Below are 23,061 nucleotides of genomic sequence, written 5' to 3' on the forward strand. Positions count from 1 at the left end.
TAAGTGGTATCATCTGGACCATACACATGTCAGGATTAATCCTCATGGCAACTTTGCTGTCAGTGAAGAGAGATGAGAAAGACTAAAGTGCTGCTTGCCCCTCTCAGTCTGGCCCTGAAGGACTGTGTCCAGGCTGAAGTTCTGTTCCCCCTGTAAGATCCTCCCCCCCAGATTGTCCTTTCTCAGCTCCAGCCAGGTGATGCTAAACACTCAGGTGGCAAAGACAAAAATCCACAGCAATGTGCTGAAAGCAAGACTAATTTGCGTGTCTATATAGATTTATTAACACCAGCATTACAGGAGTTATAAACCCCAACTATCAGAATGAACACGATTCAGGCCGGGATGTGATTAACAGCAGCAATAATAGCAGAGTCCAACCCCTGCAATCACTTGTGAACTCGCTGGTGTCTCAGCAGGTATTGTTTGCTTTTAAAACTCTTCTCACAGTCAGAACATTTAAAAGGCCTCTGCCCAGTATGAACTCGCTGGTGTGTCCGCAGGTGGGATGACCGAGTGAATCCCTTCCCACACTCAGAGCAGGTGAATGATCTCTCCCCGGTGTGAACTCGCTGGTGTGTCAGGAGGTGCTGTTTGCTTTTAAAACTCTTCTCACAGTCAGAATATTTAAAAGGTCTCTCCCCAGTCTGAACTCGCTGGTGTGTCAGGAGATACTGTTTGCTTTTAAAACTCTTCTCACAGTGAGAACATTTAAAAGGTTTCTCCCCAGTGTGAACTCGCTGATGTGCCAGCAGGTATCATAATGCAGTGAATCCCTTCCCACACCCAGAGCAGGTGAACGGCCTCTCCCCAGTTTGAACACGCTGGCGAGTTAGAAGGTTGGATGATGTCGTAAATCCCTTCGCACAATCGAAGTAGGTGAACGGCCTCTCCTCGGTGTGAATTCGATTATGTGTTTCCAGCTGGGACAGGTAGTTGAATCTTTTGGCACGATCCCCACATTTAAATGGATTCTCCCCAATGTGACTGCGCTTGTGTCTCTCCAGGTTGGATGATTGGCTGAAGCATTGTCCACACACAGAGCACATGTACTGTTTCTCCCCACTGTGAACGGTGGTTTCTGCCGACATGATCAAAAGCTGATGATATTCCAGTCCCAATGGATTGAGTGACTGTCAGATCTTGAGGTGATGTTTGGTTTGAGCTTCCAGTCTAGAAATCATCCCCTTTTAACACCCTGTAAAGTGAATTCCAAACAGCAAAAAGGGAGTGTGAGAGAGAACCCACAAAAACACAAAGGCAGATTGTGAAATTGAGCTTAATGAATCTGATCATTTGTGGGGCCAGCACGTACAAAAAGTGACCATGAAAGCTGCCGGATTGTCGTAGAAAAACATCTGGGCCATTACTGTCCTTCAGGGAAGGGAACCCACCTCCCTCGACAGGCCCACATGGGAAATTGTTGGTCCCACTGGGCCTAGAATTACCGGGAGTGAATCCGAGCAGCTTCTCCTCCCTCTCCATCCAGCTGAAACTGATGCAACAAACAGACCCACACAGGAGGCCAGGGAGTAACTTCCACATCCAGCGCCCATCCTGATACAGAGCGGCTGGGAATTGCTGGGCCTGCTGTGTAAGTGTAAGTAAGTTGTTGTTTTCCTGGTGTGGGGGAGGCGCTGCCCCTGGGGTTTGCTGGTGCCGGGAGTGGAACCTGACTCGGGGCCCGAGAGCTGCGTTGCCCGAGAGCCACATGCGGTGCTGCCCGGGGCCGCGAGAGCCGCGTTGCCCGAGAGCCGCACGCCGTGTTGCCCTGGTTTGGGGGGGAGGGGGGGGGGCGGGTGCGGGCTTGACCGGCAGCTCTGACTCAAGGCATTTGACAAGGTGCCACATAAAAGGTTACTGCACAAGATAAAAGTTCACGGGGTTGGGGGTAATATATTAGCATGGATTGAGGATTGGCTAACTAATAGAAAAAAAGAGAGTCGGGATAAATGGTTCATTCACTGTTTGGCAATTATTAATTAGTGTCAAATGCCGACTGGAATTCCAAATACACCACATCCACTTTATCCACCCTGTTCATTACATCCTCAAAGAATTCCAGCAAATTTGTCAAATATGACTTCCTCTTCATAAATCCATGCTGTCTCTGCCGCAGGGATCGGTGCTGGGACCCCAACTATTTGCAATCTATGTTAATGATTTGGAAGAAGGGACAGAGTGTAATCTCGCCAAGTTTGCTGACATTACAAAGGAAGGAGGAAAAGCAATGTGTGAGGAGGACACAGAATCTGCAAGAGGACACAGAATGGCTAAGTGAATGGGCAAAAATTTGGCAGATGGACTATAATATTGGAAAGTGTCAGGTCATGCACTTTGGCACAAAAAATCAAAGAGCAAGTTATTACTTAAATGGAGAAAGATTGCAAAGTGCTGCATTACAGCGGGACCTGGAGGTACTTATGCATGAAACTCAAAAGATTACTCTGCAGGTACAGCAAGTGATCAGGAAGGCCAATGGGAGTCTTGACCTTTATTGCAAAGGGGATAAAACCAAGGAAGTTTTGCTACAGTTACACAGATTATTGGTGAGGCCACACCTGGAATACTGCATGCAGTTTTGGTTTTTTTATTTACAAAGGGATATACGTACTTTGGAGGCAGTTCAGAGAAGGTTCACGTGGTTGATTCCGGAAATGAGGGGTTGACTTATGAGAAAAGGTCGAGGAGGTTGGGACTCGACACATTGGAATTCAGAAGAAAGAGAGGTGATTTATCAAACTGTATAAGATTATAACAGGGTTTGACAAGATGGATGGACAGAGGATGTTTCCACTGATAGGGGAGACTAGAACTAGGGGGCATAATCTTAGATTAAGGTGTCGCCCATTTAAAACGGAGATGAGGAGGAATTTCTTCTCTCACAGGGTTGTAAATCTGTGGAATTCGCTTCCTCAGAGAGCTGAGGAACCTGGGACATTGAATAAATTTAAGCCACAGATAGAGAGTTTCTGAACCGATAAGGGAATAAGGGGTTATGGGGAGTGGGCAGGGAAGTGGACCCGAGTCCATGATCGGATCAGCCATGATCGTATTAAATGTAGATGTCTCTGCAAGGTCCTGCAACTCCCCTGGGAGGACAGGCGTATCAACATCAGTGTCCTCGTCCAGGCTAACATCCTGATAGAGAATTCAAACAGGCTGCATTTAGACAGGTTGAGAAAACACAGACTCCCATGTCTGCATGCGACTGAGCACATTGCATTAAGTCATCAATCAACTTGACATTTCAGGACCTTTGACAGTGAGCCATTTCGGGGTTAAGAATATATCAATTGAGCCAATAAGGTCAAAGGAGGCGAGTTCTTTTCTGTAAATTGAAGCAGGTATAAGTACAGCCATTTTGACCATGTGGTCTCAGAAGGACAAAGGCCTGGCTTAAAGCCAGAAGCTTGTTGTTGCTGCCAGAATAAAGTTACATTAAAACTACAATCGGAGTTCGTATTTCATTGGAAATTAAGAGATCTAACAATTTTGGCGTCATGAGCAGGATCGCTGAGGGAAGAAACTGAATTTTGGACATCGGACCTACATACTGAGGTAAGGACTCCTCTTTATAAAAGTCCTCGGTCAAAAGTCTAAATTCGCCTCTCCTTCTACGTGATTCCGAAAGCCTCCGGTTTGCTAACCCTCCAGTTGGTAGTCGGCTCGAGGTCCCATAGACGCCTAACTTCGGCGGTGCGTTAGTGAATTAATCACCGACCCACTGATCGGCTGAAAAGCCTACGACTCGAGACCCCAGTAAAGAAATCAGTAGTATGGCAGCAGGAGATAAGAGCAAAGAATTGCCTACAACTGTTAAAGGTGGGCAGGCACCAGCTGAGGTTTTGATAGATGAAATCCTCCAACAGTTGAAAGAATACATACAGCAACAACTCGACTTATCTAAAACCTGTATTAAGATCGAACAAAAGTACGGAACCTCCAAAGGATAATGGTCCTTGGACGAGATTAAAAGGGTCTGGGGAAAAACGACTTGTATGAAAAATAAAGAGCGAACGAGATGGTCCCTAGCCGTTATGGAAAAGATCCGAAAGCGGAATGAAATTATAATGCGTTCCCAACATGATCGAGAACTGACCAGTACAACGGACCAATTGCAAGCTGTTTGTGCACAGGTCCAACAAAAAAAACTTCAACTTGAAAAGTCGGAAGCGGAAGTTAAAGATCTTAAAGTTGAAATTAAAGAATGGAAAAAATCATTTGGTCAAGGAGACAGGAGTAGGAAAAGGAAAATGTATCGATCAATTCCCAGGGTACCCATGTTTGGATCAATTAAAAGCACAAACCCGAAGACACGACCGAGGAATAGATACGGATTTTGAATCCTCCGACGATACAGTGTCGGAGGATGAAGAATTAGGTGTGCGCTTTGCCCCATTTAAAAATAGACGAGTTGTAGTAAAATCGAAAGAGACTGCGGATGAGTGTGGAACCAAAAAAACGAGGAAAAGGGTGTATGCAGAATATTTAGTTCATGATCCGGCTGAGCCAGAGAAAATTGATAAATGGTCCAAGGAATTGCCCAATCCAAAGAAAGGGGGAGTAAAAACGTGGGACTAATTTGACCGCTTTAGAAATATATATCAACTTCATCCCTGGGACGGAGTGCAAATTTTGACCATAATGGTGCCAAAAACACAGGGACGAAAATTGCACGACAAGGTAGAAGAAGCTTTGAGGCAGGATGAACAAGAATTAAACGCAGGATAGGAGGCGATTAAACTGGCTGCAAGCCTTTAGTCCAGCTAAGACAGACTGGGGAAAATTGCAGCCTGGCAACAGAAAGGAACAGAGGAGGTCCTGGAGTATGACGAGCGGTTTAGATTCACGTGGCTAGAACATTCGGGTATGAATAATACGGATGAGGAAATGGATGAACAAGTGTTTGGACCCCTGAAAGCAGCTTTCGTGGCAGGTCCAAAGCCAGAACTGTCCAAAATGCTTGAGGTAGTGTTACCAGACTGGGAAAGTAGAGGAACTACCTTTGCAGCATTGGTGGATCGATGTAACCAATTACATCGGGATATGGGAGCTAAAGTCCAAGCTGTACAGGCTATGGGATGGAAATCCCAGGATTCCGATAAACAGTTAGTAGGAAAATTACCTGTAAAATGTCATTATTGTGGGAAAGAAGGTCACTGAGCCAAGACATGCAAGGCAAAACAGCCAGGTCGTGGCTGGGGAAGAGGACGCAGCCAGGGAAACAATTCAGCCAACAAACCAGCTTGTCAGAAGATAACGACCTCATAGAAGCATTTAAGCGACTGACAATACAACAACAGAAGGAGTTACTTGGGATAGCAAAAAACGATTAGAGCCCACCCTGATCCACCTCCTCACACTAATACTACAAAAGGGAGATGGGCTATATATAACTATGAGGATGGGCGATAAGGATGTGGACTGTCTTTTCGACATGGGGTGGAATTAACATGCTTACCCCTACAATATGGAGACTTTTTGTCGTTGGATGGTAGGGCACGTACACCCTCTGGAGTTGGGGGCCATGAAATGGAAATTAAAAAGGCAACACGGGTACTTAAAGGGCTGGGTCCACATGAATTAACCACGCCGGTCTGGATAGGCCCAGTAGATCAACCCCTTTTGGGAATGGGCATTCTAATCCAAGTAGATTCATCATTGCATTTCGAGGATTGTCGGGTGACATGGTCAATTAGAACTTTGAAGAAAGAAGAATTGAAGGAACACCCGATATGGACTAAAGATAAGAACGATTGTAGCCTACTCCAGATGGAGCCTACGTCATTTACCAGGACCAAGTCTCCATGCACTAAATAGTATCCCATCAGTCCAACTGCCATCGTGGGAATCTTACCGGTTATTCAGCAATTGGAGAAACAAGGGGTGCTTATTAAAATGCATAGCTCCTCCAATAGCCCCGTGTGGCCCGTACAGAAATCTAATGAAACTTGGCGTTTGACTGTAGATTATAGGAAAGCTAACCAGTGTATTGATCAAAGCTCCTTTGTTCACGGATCCTTCCACCATTTTTAATGCTCTCAAAACTGAACATAAATATTTCTTGTTTATAGATATGGCCAACGGATTTTGGTCTGTGCCTCTGGCACCGGAGGTTCGACAGTGGTTTGCTTTCACGGTCCAAGGACAACAGTATACTTGGACCCGGTTACCGCAGGGTTTCCACAACAGCCCTACGGTATTCCACATGGCTTTACAAAGCCATTTGCGAGAATTACCTCCCCTGTCATCCACAGTCATCCAATATGTAGACGATATCCTGCTAGCGTCAAACACGGAAGAACAGCATGAACAAGATTTGCTGGATCACCTTTGGCTGAAAGGACATGAAGCCAGCATCGACAAAGCACAAATATCCCAAGAAGAGGTTGTATACCTGGGAGAACAGATTTCAGAAGGAAAGAGATAACTTACCTAGGATAGAACTGCAGCCATTCGGGCTGCTAAAAAAACCACCACTATTCAGGAACTAAGGTCTTTTTTGGGATTGTGTAATTTAACAGAAATAGGATTGACTCCTTCACACAGCTTGCTCAGCCACTGATATTTTAAAGGGGAAATGTGCCTCTAACGAAGCCATCACCCACACTAAGGAACAGCAAGAGGCCTTCCTGAGTATGAAAAAGGTTTTGTGTTCAGCACCGGCTCTGGGAATCTCCGACAGTGGTAAGCCATTTATCCTGTTTGTCCATGAGAAAGAAGGATATATGACAGCTATATTGACACAAGAACATGGGGATCAGCAAAGACCTATTGGCTATTATTCGGCAAAACTAGATGCAATAGCCCTCGGATGGGGAAGTTGCCTAAGGGCCATGGAAGCTACATGTCAAGAGGTAATGATCACTGCGGGTCTAGTCCTTGACCAAAAGCTGATTGTCAATTGTCCCCACACTGTACATGCTTTGCTGTCTTTGAAAAGAATGTCTCAGGCGACGGCAGCAAGATGGACCCGCTGGACAGCAGTTTTGGAAGCTCCTAATCACCATATCGTCCGGGCCAGCCCTGTTATTCCCGCAACTATGCTCCCGATGTCAGAATCGAGGGAGCAAGAGGGGGGAAGAGTGTGAAGAGCATGACTGCGTGGAGATTTTAAAAGAAACAGAAGAAGCAGCCTTAGCAGTAGAGGAGCCTCTGCACAACCCAGACCTCATCCTGTTTACAGATGGTTCCTCCTTTGTTGACAATGGTACCAGAAAAGCAGGATGGCCAGTTACAACCTTATATGAGGTAGTGGCAAAAGGATGTTTACCATCAGGAACGTCAGCACAACAGGCCGAGTTACGGGCCCTGTCAGAAGCATGTCGAATAGCAGGAGGACAGACAGTTAATGTCGACACAGATTCGCGTTATGCTTTGGAATCGCTCACGACTTTGGTCTGTTATGGCCGAAAAGAGGATTCCTCACTGCTGCTGGTACACCTATCCGAAATGGAAAATAAGTCTGAGACTTACTAGAGGCCATACAATTACGTCAGGAAGTGTCCATCCTGAAGTGTAAGGCCGATACCAAGGAAAATACTGTGGAAGCAAAGAGAAATGCCCTAGCCGACCAGGCAGCTAAAGATGCCGCCGCACAGGGCCTTCCCCCAGAAGAACCAACACAGATGTGCAGATTGAAAGCACTCAGGACTCTGACACGAGACCTTCAAACAATGCAAGGCGAGTGCTCCCGAGAGGAAAAATGGACATGGATTGATTCAGGAATTAAGCTATGTGAAGATGGTGTCTGGAGACAAAGAGTTACCGACAAGCCAGTCGCGCCACAAGCGCTTGTGCCTTTGTTAGCCCAACAGATCCACTCGTGGGGACACTTGGCCTCACAACAGATGACAGCACGGTTCCAGAAAAGCTGGTGGTGTCGGGGATTTAAAAAACATGCCCAGCTGGTAGCAAACCGTTGTGTGGTCTGCCAGAAAAATAATTCTGGATCCATCACGGTAATGCCCCAACTGAGGCCCCGTGCCCCTGTCGGACCATTCCAGCATCTGCAGGTTGATTACATATCTCTTCCTTCATGCCAAGGATACACTAACATTCTTGGCATGGTCGACAGATTCTCTCGATGGGTAGAAGCTGTCCCAACTTAAACAGCCACAGCCAATCACACTGCAAAGGTCTTGTGTAAGGATTACATTCCCCGATGGGGAGTCCCGAGTAGCATTGACTCAGATCAGGGAACACACTTCACAGGTGCTGTCTGCCATGAAGTCTGTAGGTTACTGAACATTACGTGGGATTTACACTGTCCTTATCATCCACAATCATCAGGACAAGTAGAACGAATGAATCGAACTCTGAAACAACGGCTTGCCAAATATCACCAAGAAGGAACACCGTGGCCCCAGGCACTACCAATAGTGCTTTGGAGCATTAGTGCAACCCCAAACAGAACTACAGGTCTAAGCCCATTTGAAATTATAACAGGAAGACCCATATCGCTGCCAGGAACTATTGATTTAAGGAAAGCTGATGTTCACTTAATGAGTGACACTTTGTTATCATACTGTCAGAACCTACCCAATGCTATTAGTTCTGTTTCCCAACAGGTATCAACAGCTTGGGGTAATCCATCCGAAGGAGGACATGACATCATCCCGGGAGTCTGGGTGTATGTGAAAAAGTTGAATAAAGAACCTTTGGGTGCCAAGTGGGAGGGACCTTATCAAGTGTTATTGACCACCCAGACAGCTGTTAAAGTCCAAGGAAACAAAGCTTGTATCCACGCTTCACACGTTAAACGAGCACCCGTAACTGAAGCTGAAATTTAATAAGGACAATTACTTTTTGCCAAAATGTATAAATTTACTGTATTAATGATTGTGGATATTCTAGGCATAGGCCTACTTCTTACTAGCCGGCCCTCTGCACCAAAGGAAAATAGTAGACTACCAAGGGAATTAAATGTAAATACCTTTTTATATATGTCATACATTTATGCCAAACAAGGTAATATTTCTAGTTGTTGAGTATGTACACATATTCCTATTCACTCAAAGGGAGGGATTCCCTTGAGACCATTTCCCTTGAACATCTCGGAAATGGCTGAGTGGATAATTAATCAAAACAAAACAGGCAATTTCAGGATATGGAAAACTGGGCGCGTAAATGGAAGTCAGCAGGTTACAATCTGACTACCTTTGAAGGGGGATACCAGCCATGCTACAATAATTCCAAACGGCCCCCATTTTTTGTTATCACTAATACAACGGGAATAGGAAGACCGGGGGAATCGGTCTGTCTGATTAGAAACATCAAAGGAGGCCAAAATACGGGGTATAGTAACTGCTCCCGGAATAATAATATAATCAAGCCACGGAACCATCCAAACTGGGTCGATGTGGGAATTTTTAACGTAACGGGGATTCAGAATAAAACGGATGGAGAAAGCCTGGACAGGACCCGGAGTGTTGCTGACAAAAAAACAGCTAACCTTCATTGCCTATAATGGCACCTATTGGGTGTGTGGCCACAACGCCTACCCTTGGCTGCCCCAGAATTGGACGGGATCCTGATATTTAGCCTACATTGTGCCTTATATGTATCATATAAAGTCACTGTCAGAACATTTACACCGTACTAAGAGAGCTATCACAGAAACAGAGAGGTTCTTTGCCATTCTGATCCCCAGGTATGAGACCGCCAGACTGGCAAGGGAATCCATTAATATGGCAGCCGTTGTGGAACGGGTAGCCAATGATACCTCAGAGGCCCTAGTTAAAATCAATGCAGAAATGGTAGCATTCCGCACAGTAGCCCTACAGAATAGACTGGCACTTGATTACATCCTGGCTGAAAAGGGAGGTACTTGCGCCCTACTTGGAACTGAGTGTTGCACATATATCCCAGATAGCTCTGAAGAAATTACCCACTTCGCGGAGCATATCCAAAAGGAGGTGGAAAAATTTAAGCAACCCCCATCATTCACTTTGTGGAGCAGAGCCACTGAATGGCTAGGTTCAATGGGAACTTCATTGGTGGAAGGTTTAATTCCATTTGTTGTAATTATTTTACTTTTATATTGTTCGTTTATGTTATTTAAATGTTGTTGCAACCAGGCGGCTATAGCTGCTGTCCAGCAGGTGAGACACATTGCAGGTCCCAGCAGACCCTCTGTACATAGCACAGGGGTATGTTATGTTTCAGGGAAGTTTCTTTACTGGTTGAATTAAGATATTGATTTGGATGGAATTGGAATAAGGTTAATTAACCTACTAAAACCAGACTTCCATTGTGGCCACGATGGAACTCGGGTTGGTGTAAATTTGTGTGGAAGCTACTAGTCTGGATATGTGGCGAAACACATCAACAAATTTTAGAAGGAAACTCTATTAACATGTATGAATTTATTTTGAAGAATGTTTAACCAGTGATACCTTATGTGTTATGATTCCATTTGTGAAAGAATCAAAGGGGGATTGATAGAGAATTCAAACAGGCTGCATTTAGACAGGTTGAAAAAACACAGACTCCCATGTCTACATGCGAATGAGCACATTGCATTAAGTCATCAATCAACTTGACATTTCAGGACCTTTGACAGTGAGCCAATTCGGGGTTAAGAATATATCAATTGAGCTAATGTCAAAGGAGGCGAGTTCTTTTCTGTAAATTGAACCAGGTATAAGTACAGCCATTTTGACCATGTGGTCTCAGAAGGACAAAGGCCTGGCTTAAAGCCAGAAGCTTGTTGCTGCTGACAGAATAAAGTTACATTAAAACTACAATCGGAGTTCATATTTAATTGGAAATTAAGAGATCTAACCCATCCCCAGCATTGAAGCACTGATCACAATCGATCAGGTTCGCTGGCCAGGCCACATAGTTCGCATGCAGAGACGAGACTCCCCAAGCAAATGCTCTATGTGGAGCTCCTTCATGGCAAACGAGCCAAAGGTGGGTAGTGGAAACGTTACAAGGACACCCTCAAAGCCTCCCTGGTAAAGTGCGACATCACCACTGACACCTGGGGGTGCCTGTCCGAAGACCGCCCTAGGTGGAGAAAGTGCATCCGGGACTTCTTCGAATCTCAACGCCGAGAGCATGAAGTGGTCAAGCGCAGTCAGTGGAAGGAGCGTGCGGCAAACCAGTCCCACCCACTCCTTCGCTCAGCGAATGTCTGTCTCACCTGTGACAGATTCTGTGGCTCCCATATTGGACTGTTCAACCACCAATGAACTCACTTCAGGAGTGGAAGCAAGTCTTCCTCAATTCCGAGGGGCTGCCTATGATGAAATGGCAGAGCAGGATCGAGGGGCCGTATGGCCTGTTCCTGCTCCTATTTCTTATGTTCTTAAATTGTGGGTGTCTGGTATGGGAGCGTGGATTTTACTTTGTATCTGTCCATCTCTGGTATGTGAATGAGGGTTTTAATCAGAGTCAGTTTCTGATACGAGACTGTGGGTTTTATCCTGCACCTATCAATTTCTGTTAATTTCCTGTGGGTTTCATTCTGCTTCTTTCCATTCCTGATATGTGAATGTGTGTTTTGTGCTGTATCTTTCCATCTCTTATGTGAATGTGAGCTTTGCTCTATACCCGTCATTCTCCAATATAGAAACATAGAAACTTACAGCACAGAACGAGGCCATTTCGGCCCATCATATCCACGGGGGCCGACAAAGAGCCGCACGGCCCTTGGACAGCGGCCCAAAAGGTTACATAAAACTATGAACAAATGACGGAAAGGCAGAGAGCACCCAGCCCAACAAGTCCGACTCACACAACTTATACTGAAACATTTTACACACCAAACGAAGCCATGTAATCTCCTGGGAGAAGCAAAAACCAGATAAAAACACAGGCCGATTGAGGGAGAAAAAATCTGGGAAAATTCCTCTCCGACACATCCAGGCGATCGAAATAATTCCAGGAGATCACCCTGGTCGAGTTCGATTCCCTGCAGTACATACCATTATATTTGCGCCGTCCAACAAAGGGTCATTCAGTCTAATCCCAATTACCAGCTCTAGGTCTGTAACTCTGCAGGTTACAGCACTTTAAGTACCCATCCAGCCATCTCTTAAAAGTGGTGAGGGTTTCTGCATCCACCGCCAAGTTCCAGGTCCCCACAACTCTGTGTAAAGAAGTGCCTCCTTAAATCCCCTCTAAACCTTCCACGAACCACCTTAAAGCTATGCCCCCTCATAACAAATCCCTCCACCAATGGAAATAGACCCTTGCTATCCACTAAATCCAGGCCCCTCAACATTTTGTACACCTCAATCAGGTCTCCTCTCAACCTCCTCTGTTGCAATGAGAACAAACCCAGCATATCCAATCTGTCCTCATAACTAAGATTCTTCATTCTAGGCAGCATCCTAGTAAATCTCCTCTGCACCCTCTCGAGTGCAATCACGTCCTTCCTATAATATGGCGACAAGAACTGCATGCAGTACTCCAGCTGTGGCCTAACTAAAGTATAATACAATTTAAACATAACCTCCCTGCTCTTATATTCTATGCCTCGACCAATAAAGGCAAGTTTTCCGTATGCTTTCTTAACCACCTGATCCAGCTGTCCTGCTACTTTCAGGGATCTGTGGACAAACACTCCAAGGTCCCTTTGTTCATCGACACTATTAAGCGGCCTACCGCTTAACGTGTATACCCTTTCCTTATTAGCCCTACCAAAGTGCATGAACTCAGATTTCTCTGAATTAAATTCCATTTGCCACTGCTTTGCCCACCTGACCAATTGATTGATATCCTCCTGCAGCTCATGACTTTCCTCTTCATTATCAACCACACAGCGAATTTTAGTTTCATCTGCAAACTTCTTAATCATACTCCCTATATTCAAATTTAAATCATTGATATAAACCACAAAAAGCAAGGGACCCAGTACTGAGCCCTGCGGAACCTCACTGGAAACATCCTTTCAGTCACAAAAACATCCATCAATCATTACTTTTTGCTTCCTACCTCCAAGCCAATTTTGGATCCAACTTGCCACTTTGTCCTGGATCCCACAAGCTTTAACCTTCATGACCAGTCTACCATGTGGGACCTTATCAAAATATTTGCTAAAGTCCAGATATAATACATCGTACGTATGTTAGTATTGTTTTGTCAATTTTTGTTATGGAGGTGAGTATTTATGTTGAATCTGTCGGTTTCTGGTAAATGAGTCTGAGTTTCACTCTGTATCTATCTATCTCTGCGATGAGTGTGGGCCTGTCTCTGTATCTCCATTCCTGTTCTTGGAGACTGGGTTTTATTCTGTACCTGTCAAGTTCTGATATGTGATTGTGGGCCTTACTCTATACCTGACAGTTTCTGCTTAATTGCAGTGGGCTTTCCTTTGTACCTGTCAGTTTCTGGTATGGAAGAAAGGTCTTTACCCTGTACCTGTCAATTATTCGTAAGTGAGTATTGGCATTTCAATGTATATCAATTTATGTTATGGGAATATGGATTTTAACATGTCAGCCTCTGATGTGTGAGTGTCGGTTTTATACTGTATCGCTCAGCCTCTGATATGAGTGTTGGTTTTATACTGTATCGCTCAGCCTCTGATGTGTGAGTGTGGGTTTTATACTGTATTTCTCAGACACTGATATGCAAGTGTGTATATTTTTCTGTAAATGTCAGGTTTTGGTATGTGTATTGAGGTTTAATCTGTGCTTCTCAGTTTCTGCTATGTTAGTCTGGTTTAATCTGTACCGATTTGTTCCTGCTATTTGATTGTGTGATTTAGACTGTACCTGTCAGTTCCTGCTACGTGAGTGTGGAATTTACTCTGTATCTGCCAGTCTCTGGTATGTGAACGTGAGAATCAATTTTATTTTTTACCTGTATTTCTGATATGCGAGTGAAGATTTTGCCTTCTGCGTGTGATTTTTTTGATGTGTGGGTTTTACTCTGTCCCTATCAGTTTCTGCGGTGCAAGTAACAATTTTACTTACTGCCTTTCAGATTTCTGATATGTGCACATGGGATTTACACTTTACCTGTCACTCTCTGGTATGCAAGTGCAAATTTTATTCTGTTAGTCACTTTCATGTATGTGGGTGTGTGCTGTATACTGTATCTGTCAGTCTATGGTACGGGAAAGTGGGTTTTATTCTGCACCTTTCATCTTCTGGTATGCTCGATGGTTAAATACTGAACTTGTCAGATTCTGAAACATGAATATGGCGTTTGCCCTGCAACCGTCAGCTTCTGATATGCGAGTGTGGTTTATACGTTCTGTTTCATATTTTCTCTGATAGATGATTGTGTGATTTAATCTCGACCTGCCAGTTTCTGGCAAGTGAGTGTGGGTGTTTAATGTGTGATTTGTTTCAATGGTGAAACAGTATCTGATTCTACTGCTCCACGTGGCTGTAAGATTCACAATGTAACTCTGCCACTTCGGACCACTGTGGGACTGACAGCTTCTGCTGCCTGTGATAATAGGATTGTGGCCAGTTCAGTGTCTTTGCGCTTTGCTAGTGATAATCTACTTACTGTGTGTGAGAAGGAGGTGCCTGCGCTTTCCTTGTGTTCCAAGTGGAGGAGGAAAGATCACATTTGTTCTGGCTGGTTCAAGAATTTTGCTCTGAGAATGATAATACGAGAACATTATTAGTTCTAAGGTATGGATGTGGGGGAGAATATGATGTATCTGAGGGAGCGACCATGTATCTCTCAATCACCAGCAACACGGTTCTGGAGAACTCAGCTCACTGAAACAATATAACTGGTCTTTAAAATATCTTCTCCCACACTCCTTTCCTGGTGCCTGCAATAGATGCACTTTGTGAAACTCCTCATATCCTCACTGTCAGGCTGTGTTTCCACTGTTCACTATCCAAGAATAACAGACACGGTGAGATTGGAACTGAATCAGGAACATTCACTACTGATTTGGGGAAAGAAAGCAACAATGAGGTGGTTTACTTTTTCTGTTAACTTGCACTGTCCACACACAGCCCGAGAATGGCCTCTCCCTTCCCCTACTCACTCTATGTTCCGGAACTAGTTCCTGCTCCACTCTGCCTCTTACACACAGCTCCTGACTGAACTAAACCAGAAACGTTCACTACTGGTTTGAAGACAGAAAGCAGCAATGATTGTAAATAGCAGATTCTGCCCATTCTGTCTCCCTTACCCTGGACGCACGCTGTCTACTCACAGCCCGAGAATACCCTTTCCCTTCCTCCACTCACACCATACACCGAGACTGATTCCTGCTCCATGCTGCCTCTTACACAGAGCCCCTGACTCCTCCTGAATTTCCCCCTTATTCTAAGATCATGCCCTCTAGTTCTAATCTCCCCCATCAGTGGAAACATCCTTTCTGCATCCACCTTGTCAAGCCCCCTCATAATGTTATACATTTCGATAAGATCACCTCTCATTCTTCTGAATTCCAATGAGTACAGCCTCAACCCTCTCAACCTTTCCTCATTAGTCAACCCCCTCATCTGCGGAATCAGCTGATTGAACCTTCTCTGAACTGCCTCCAAAGCAAGTATATCCTTTCATAAATATGGAAACCAAAACTGCACGCAGTATTCCAGGTGTGGCCTCACCAATACCCTGTATAGCTCTAGCAAGACTTCCCTGCTTTTATACTCCATCCCCTTTGCAATATAGAACAAGATTCCATTGGCCTTCCTGATCAATTGCTGTACTTGCATACTATCCAATTGGTGTTTCATGCACAAGTACACCCAGGTCCTCCTGTACTGCAGCACTTTGCAATCTTTCTCCACTTAAATAATAACTTACTCTTTTATTTTTTCTGCCAAAGAACATGACCTCACACTTTCCAACTTTATACTCCATCTGCCAAATCTTTGCCCACTCACTTTGCCTGTCTATGTCCTTTTGCAGATTTTTTGTGTCCTCCTCACACATTGCTTTTCCTCCCATCTTTGTATCGTCAGCAAACATGGCTACATTACACTCAGTCCCTTCTTCCAAGTCGTTAATATGGATTGTAAATAGTTGGGGTCCCAGCAATGATACCTGCAGCACCCCACTCATTACTGATTGCGAACCAGAGAATTAACCATTTATCCCAACTCTCTGTTTTCTGTTAGTTAGCCAATCATCTATCCATTCCAATATATTACCCCCAACCCTGTGAACTTTTAACTTATGCGGTAACCTTTTATGTGGCACCTTGTGAAATGCCTTCTGGAAGTCCAAATACACCACATCCACTGGTTTCCTTTTATCCACCCTGTTCGTTACATCCTCAAAGAATTCCAGCAAGTTTTTCAAACAAGATTTCCCCTTCATGAATCCATACTGACTCTACCTGACTTAATTTTGCTTTTCCAAATATCCTGCTGCTGCTTCTTTAATAATAGACTCCAACGTTTTCTCAACCACAGATGTTAGACTAACTGGTCTATAGTGTCCTGCTTTTTGTCTGCCTCATTTTTTAAATAGGGGCATCACATTTGCAGTTTTTCAATCTGCTGGGACCTCGCCAGAATCCAGGGAATTTTGGTAACTTAGAACCAATGCATCCACAATCCCCGCTGTTACTTCTCTTAAGACCCTAGGATGCAAGTCATCAGGTCCAGCGGATTTATCTGTCTTTAGTCCCATTATCTTACTGAGTACCACATCTTTAGTGATTGCAATTGTGTTAAGTTCCTCCCCCGCCAAAGCCCCTTGACTATCCACTGTTGGAATATAGTTAGTGTCCTCTACCATAAAGACTGATACAAAATATTTGTTCAGAGTTTCTGCCATCTCCATGTTCCCCATTACTAACTCCTCAGTCTCATCCTCTAAGGGACCAACATTTACTTCAGCCACTCTTTTCCTTTTTATATACCTACAGAAACACTTGCTATCTGTTTTGGTTTGTGTGTTGAGGTTTAATCTGTGCATCTCAGTTTCTGGTCTATTAGTCTGGGTTTAACCTGTACCTGCTACTTGATTGTATGCTTCAGACAGTACCTGTCAGTTCCTGCTATGTGAGTGCGGAATTTACTCTATCTGTCAGACTCTGGTATGCGAAAGTGGCAATCAATGTTACTTTTAACCTGTATTTCTCTGATATGTGAGTGAAGATTTTGCCTTCTATGTGTCATTTTTCTGATGTAGGTGTGGACTTTACTCTGTCCCGATCAGTTTCTGCGATGCAAGTAAAATTGTTACTTACTGCCTTTCAGTTTTCCGATATGTGCACATGGGATTTACACTTTACCTGTCACTCTCTGGTATGCAAGTGGGGATTTTATTCTGTTACTGTCACTTTCATATATGTGGGAGTTTGTTGTATACTGTATCTGTCAGTCTATGGTACGGGAATGTGGGGTTTGTTCTGCACCTGTCATCTTCTGGTATGTTCAGGGGAGTTAACTACTGAATCCGTCAGATTCTGAAGCATGAATATGGCTTTTGCTCTGTACCCGTCAGCTTCTGATATGCGATTGTGGTTTATACCTTTTGTTTGACATTTTTTCTGATTGATGATTGTGTGATTTAATCTCTACCTGCCAGTTTCTGGCAAGTGAGTGTGGGTGTTTAATGTATCTGTCAGTGTCATCTGTTTCAATGGTGAAACAGCATCTGATTCTACTGCTCCATGTGGCTGTAAGATTCACAATGTAACTCTGCCACTTCGGATCACTGTGGGACTGACAGCTTCTGCTGTCTGTGAAAACAGGATTGAGGCCAGTTCTGTGTCTCTGCGCTCTGTGAGTGATAATCTACTTACTGTGTGTGAGAAGGAGCTGCCTGCACTGTTCCTTGTATTCCGGGTGGAGGAAAGATCACATTTGTTCTGGCTGTTTGAAGAATTTTGCTCTGAGAACAATAATACGAGAACATTATTAGTTCTAAGAGATGGATGCGGGGGAGAATATGAGGGAGCGACAATGTATCTCTCGACCACCAGCAACATGGTTCTGGAGAACTCAGCTCACCGAAACAATATAACTGGTCTTTAAAATATCTTCTCCCACTCTCCTCTCCTGGTGCCTGCAATAGATGCACTTTGTGAAACTCCTCACATCCTCACTGTCAGGCTATGTTTCCACTGCTCACTGTCCGAGAACAACAGACACGGTGAGATTGGAACTGAATCAGGAACATTCACTACTGGTTTGGGGAAAGAAAGCAGCAATGATTTGAAAGAGCGAGGTGATTTACTTTCTTTGTTAACTTACACTGTCCACACACAGCCCGAGAATGGCCTCTCCCTTCCCCCACGCACACCATGTCCCGGAACTAGTTCCTGATCCACTCTGCCCCTTACACACAGCCCCGAGGGAACTAAACCAGGAACGTTCACTCCTGGTTTGGAGAGAGAAAGCAGCAGATTGTTAACAGCAGATTCTGCCCATTCTGTCTCTCTTACCCTGGACAAACACTGTCCACACACAGCCCAAGAAAGGCCTCTCCCTTCCCCCACTCACACCACACACTGACACTGATTCTTGGTCCACTCTGCCTCTTACACACAACTCCCGACTCCCCCTGAACTCCCCCCGGACTCAATGCCGATCTCTGAGCCCATCTGCGGACACGCTCCCAAAGCGCTGCGCTGCTGCAAGGAGGCTGCTGCTCGCTGCCTTACCCCGGGACCGTGGTGTCACCATTCCTGGATGTTTTAAAGCATCTTCTTCCACTCACTGAGTGAATGGCGATCACAGGCAGGGCTGGGGGAGGGCATGTGCTCTTCTGCTCACTTGGAATCGACACAGGAGGTGGGGCTGAACCGTGCATGTGCAGCTCTCTGCAATAATTATTCTGTAAAAATCAAAGTGCACTTTTCCCAATTTACTTTTATCAGAATCTGAGCAAAGGAACTGGGCCTGGGGGGAAAGGACAGAGAATGATTAAAGCTGGGAGCCTTGTCCCTTGGAGATGATCAATTTGGGATCATTCCGTGCAGGGTTTTTCTCTCCATGAGCCCGTCTTCACAAAGCAATCCTGCAGCAACATTGGAGAGACGAGGGAGTGGGAGTGTTTGCTGGGACCGTGCAGGAGTTAATATCTGACAGAAACAGTCAGAGATCAGTTTAATTAGAGTAAAACACTCGGTCACTGAGAGTAATACTGAAGTGGATAATCAAGGGGCTATAGTGAGGGAAGAACTTTATATAATAACTATTCATAATGAAGTAGTACTCGGTAAAATAATGGGACTAAAGGCAGACAAGTCACCTTGCCCTGATGGCTTCCATCGTAGGGTTTTAAGAGAAGTGGCTGCAGAGATAGTGGACACATTGGTTGTAATCTACCAAAATTCCCTGGACTCTGGGGCGGTCCCAACAGATTGGAAGACTGCAAATGGAATGCCTCTCTCTAAAAAAGGAGGCAGACAAAAAGCAGGTAAGTATAGACCAGTTAGCCTAACATCTGTCATTGGGAAAATGCTGGAGTCCATTATTAAGGAAGCAGTAGCGGGACATTTGGAAAAGCATGATTCAATCAAGCAGAGTCAGTATGGCTTTATGAAAGGGAAATCATGTTTGACAAATTTGCTGGAGTTCTTTGAGGATGTAATGAGTAGGATGGTTAAGGCGGAACCAGTGGATGTGGTGTATTTGGATTTCCAGAAGGCATTTGATTAGGTACCACGTAAGAGATTACTGCACAAGATAAAAGCTCATCGGGTTGGGGGCAGTATATAAGCATGTTTAGAGGATTGGTTCACTAACAGAAAACAGAGAGTCGGGATAAATGGGTCTTTTTCCGGTTGGCAAATGGTAACTAGTGGGGTGCCGCAGGTATCGGTGCTGGGTCCTCAACTATTTACAATCTATATTAATGACTTGGAAGAAGGGACTGAGTGTAATGTAGCCAAGTTTGCTGATGATACAAAGATGGGTGGGAAAGCAAATTGAGGACACAACAAATCTGCAAAGGGATATAGACAGGCGAAATGAGTGGGCAAAAATGTCAGATGGAGTATAATATGGGAAAATGTGAGGTTATCCACGTTGGCAGAAATAATAGAAAAGCAAATTATAATTTAAATGGAGAAAAATTGTAAAGTGCTACAGGACAGAGAGACCTGAGGGTGTTTGTGCATAAAACACAAAAAGTTAGTATGCAGGTTCAGGAAGTAGTCAGAAAGGCAAATGTAATGTTGGCCTTTATTGTAAGGGGATAGAATAAAAAGCAGAGAAATCCTGCTACAAGTGTACAGGGTATTGGTGAGACCACACCTGGAATACTGTGTATTTAAGGAAGGATATACTTACATTGGAGGCTGTTCAGAGGTTGATTCCGGCGAGGAGGGGGTTCTCTGATGAGGACAGGTTGAGAAGGTTGAGACGATACACTTTGGAGTTCAGAACAATGAGAGAAATCCGAGGTGTGAGAATAAAATAACTCAGCTGTTACTTTACCAAGATGGCCGCGCATGCGCTTTGCTGCACACCAAACTAAGATGGCGGAGGACTGACCCTGCCTTCCTGTACAAAGATGGCCGCCGTTACCCCGGGCCTGTGACCGGGAGAAAGCCTCGAGGCTGCAGTCGACGATATTCCGGTTGTCATTCCGGGCTTCCGGCGGGCACCAGTTGTTTATGAAGCCTCCCCGCCTAGCTGCTGCTTCATTACTCACATCCGCCTCGCTGAAAAAGGACTCTTTTGCGGAACAGATAATCACGATGTCCGCTTCGGCATTGCACTCACCGCGCATACTCCAAACACAGCCAGGTCTCGCGCCTGCGCACTGGGTCTCTGGGGACGGCACATCCCCCGTCGCGGGGAATGCTGGGTAAATAGGAACAGCCAATCAGTGAATGGGACAGGATTTACTGGGCCCCCATTGGGCACTGAACCATGTTCATTCTGGTACTGAGACTTTGTTTCTGCTGCTCTGAATAACCCTGTACCTGAGCTGGAGATTAATGTTCTGTCTCAATATTGTTTCAAACACCCTGTGTCGAATATTTGATTTCTCCATAATAAGAGACTAATTAATGTCCCCTTCACTTCCATTTTTGGCCTTTTCTTACTCTAGATTGTTTCACTTCTCACGTAATTCATCTTTTCCCAAATCAAATCCCAAACTTGTTTCATTTGAGTATACGGCTTGTGGGTGTCTCAGACTGAACCGGCGTGTCTCACTTTACACTCATTTGACGTTCCTTTCAACCAACCCTTGAAAGAACTATCTTGCATAAGTCTCTAAATCTGTTATTTTCTGTATTTAACTATTTTTGAATGCGGTTAATAGATCTTCACACAAACTGCATATGATCAACTTTGAAATGTTCTGACCTTTGTAATTGCCTTTGCTAATTTTAATAGGTTAGTTGATTGCAATTACTTGTTACTAACATACCTTGCAGTATTTCTTGCATCAAAATAATTGTTTAACTACTTCCTTTATCAGGTCTTTAGCTTCCCCACTGATCTCTGTTTCTTCTTGTGGGGGAATCTAGAACTAGGTGGCAAAGCCTGAGCATAAGGGGGCGCCCATTTAAAATAAAATGAAGAGGAATTTCTTCTCTCAGAGGGTCGTGAATCTTTGAAATTTTCTACCCCAGAGAACAGTGGAATCTGGGTCATTGAAAACATTTAAGTTGCAGATTGAGTGATTTTTGAAAGATGGTGGAGTCAAGGTTTATGGGGAAAGGGCAGGGAAGTGGAATTGAGGCCAAGATCAGATCAGCCACGATATTATTGAATAGCGGGGTGGGCTCAAGGGGCCAGATGGCCTACTGCTAATCCTCGTTCTTATGTTCTTAGCCTTGGGAACCGGGCTGGGTTTAGATGTAGGTTTAGTGGTTGTGGTTTGTGGTTATTTATTAGGATTGGTATTAGTAATTGGGATAGTCAATAGGATATTTGGCTTAGGATATAATTATGAACTTATATTGCCAATAGTTCTTTCTAAGTGTCACTGGACGTGCCCTTTTCCATTTCATGTTTTTAACCTCACAGAGCCGAGTCACAAAACAGCCTCACAATGTGTTCATTCAAGGAACCTTCTTTCCATTGCAAGCCTCATTTACTTGCTTATTTCTGTCAACAGCACATCGTTATCTCGACATTTCTCATGGAAAAATAAATGAGTGACATTAGATTTGGGTATTTTGGGCCAATAACAGATGGATACATTTGTTGCGCTGGTTACATCTAATCATCATCCTTCCTGAAAAGGACTTCTGACAATAATCTGTCACCAGGCCTCACCAGTCACCGTCTGATTCCTCCATCGTCTCTGCATTCATTACCCATCTTTCCCGCAAACTAGAGCTGCTTTCACTGGCATAACCATTCCCCGTTCTGAAGCTCTCTAATTCCCGAGCAGAGCAAAAACACCGGCATGGACTGGTCAGACCGAATGGCCAATTTCTGTGTAATTTTGTAGTCTTAGTGTAAGTGGTGCCTGGAATTGATTCCTCAGTCTTACTGGTCCCTGGATTTGTTGTCACGGAATTATTAATCTCTCAATTTGGTGTCACGGTGCTATTCATCCTGGATGTGGTCCTCATTGCAACTGATCCCTGGATTTGGTGCCTCAGTGTAACTGGTCCCTGGATTTGATGCCTCAGTGTAATTGGTCCCTGGATTTGATGTCTCATTGTAAGGGGTCCCTAGATTTGATGCCTCAGTGAAAGTGCTCCCTGGATTTGATGTCTCAGTGTAAGGGGTCCCTGAATTTGATGCCTCAGTATAAGGGGTCCCTGGATTTGATGTCTCAGTGTAAGGGGTCCCTGGATTTGGTGCCTCAGTGTAAGGGGTCCCTGGATTTGCTGTCTCAGTGTAAGGGGTCCCTGGATTTGATGTCTCAGTGTAAGGGGTCCCTGGATTTGATGCCTCAGTGTAAGGGGTCCTTGGATTTGATGCCTCAGTGCAAAGGGTCGCTGGATTTGATGCCTTACTGTAAGGGGTCCCTGTATTTGATGCCTCATTGAAAGAGGTCCCTGGATTTGGTGCCTCAGTGTAAGGGGTCCCTGGATTTGATGCCTCAGTGTAAGGGGTCCATGGATTTGATGCCTCAGTTTAAGAGATCCCTGGATTTGATGTCTCAGTTTAAGGCGTCCCTGGATTTGATGCCTCAGTGTCAGGGGACCCTAGATTTGATGCCTCAGTGAAAGGGGTCCATGGATTTGATGCCTCA

At 44.6% G+C, this 23,061-nt stretch overlaps 1 long non-coding RNA gene across 1 annotated transcript; it reads right to left on the bottom strand.

Moving 5' to 3' along the window:
• Positions 1-257: 257 nt before the first annotated feature.
• Positions 258-20,646, bottom strand: LOC139239977 (uncharacterized). The gene is made up of 4 exons (XR_011588689.1): positions 20,187-20,646; positions 17,693-17,781; positions 14,476-14,566; positions 258-1,198 (listed from the first exon to the last, which is right to left on the bottom strand). It is a non-coding gene; the product is annotated as an uncharacterized lncRNA (long non-coding RNA).
• Between the last annotated feature and the right edge of the window lie 2,415 nt (positions 20,647-23,061).

The sequence above is a fragment of the Pristiophorus japonicus genome, chromosome 29 (genome assembly GCF_044704955.1).
Source record: "Pristiophorus japonicus isolate sPriJap1 chromosome 29, sPriJap1.hap1, whole genome shotgun sequence".
Taxonomy (NCBI): Eukaryota; Metazoa; Chordata; class Chondrichthyes; family Pristiophoridae; genus Pristiophorus; species Pristiophorus japonicus.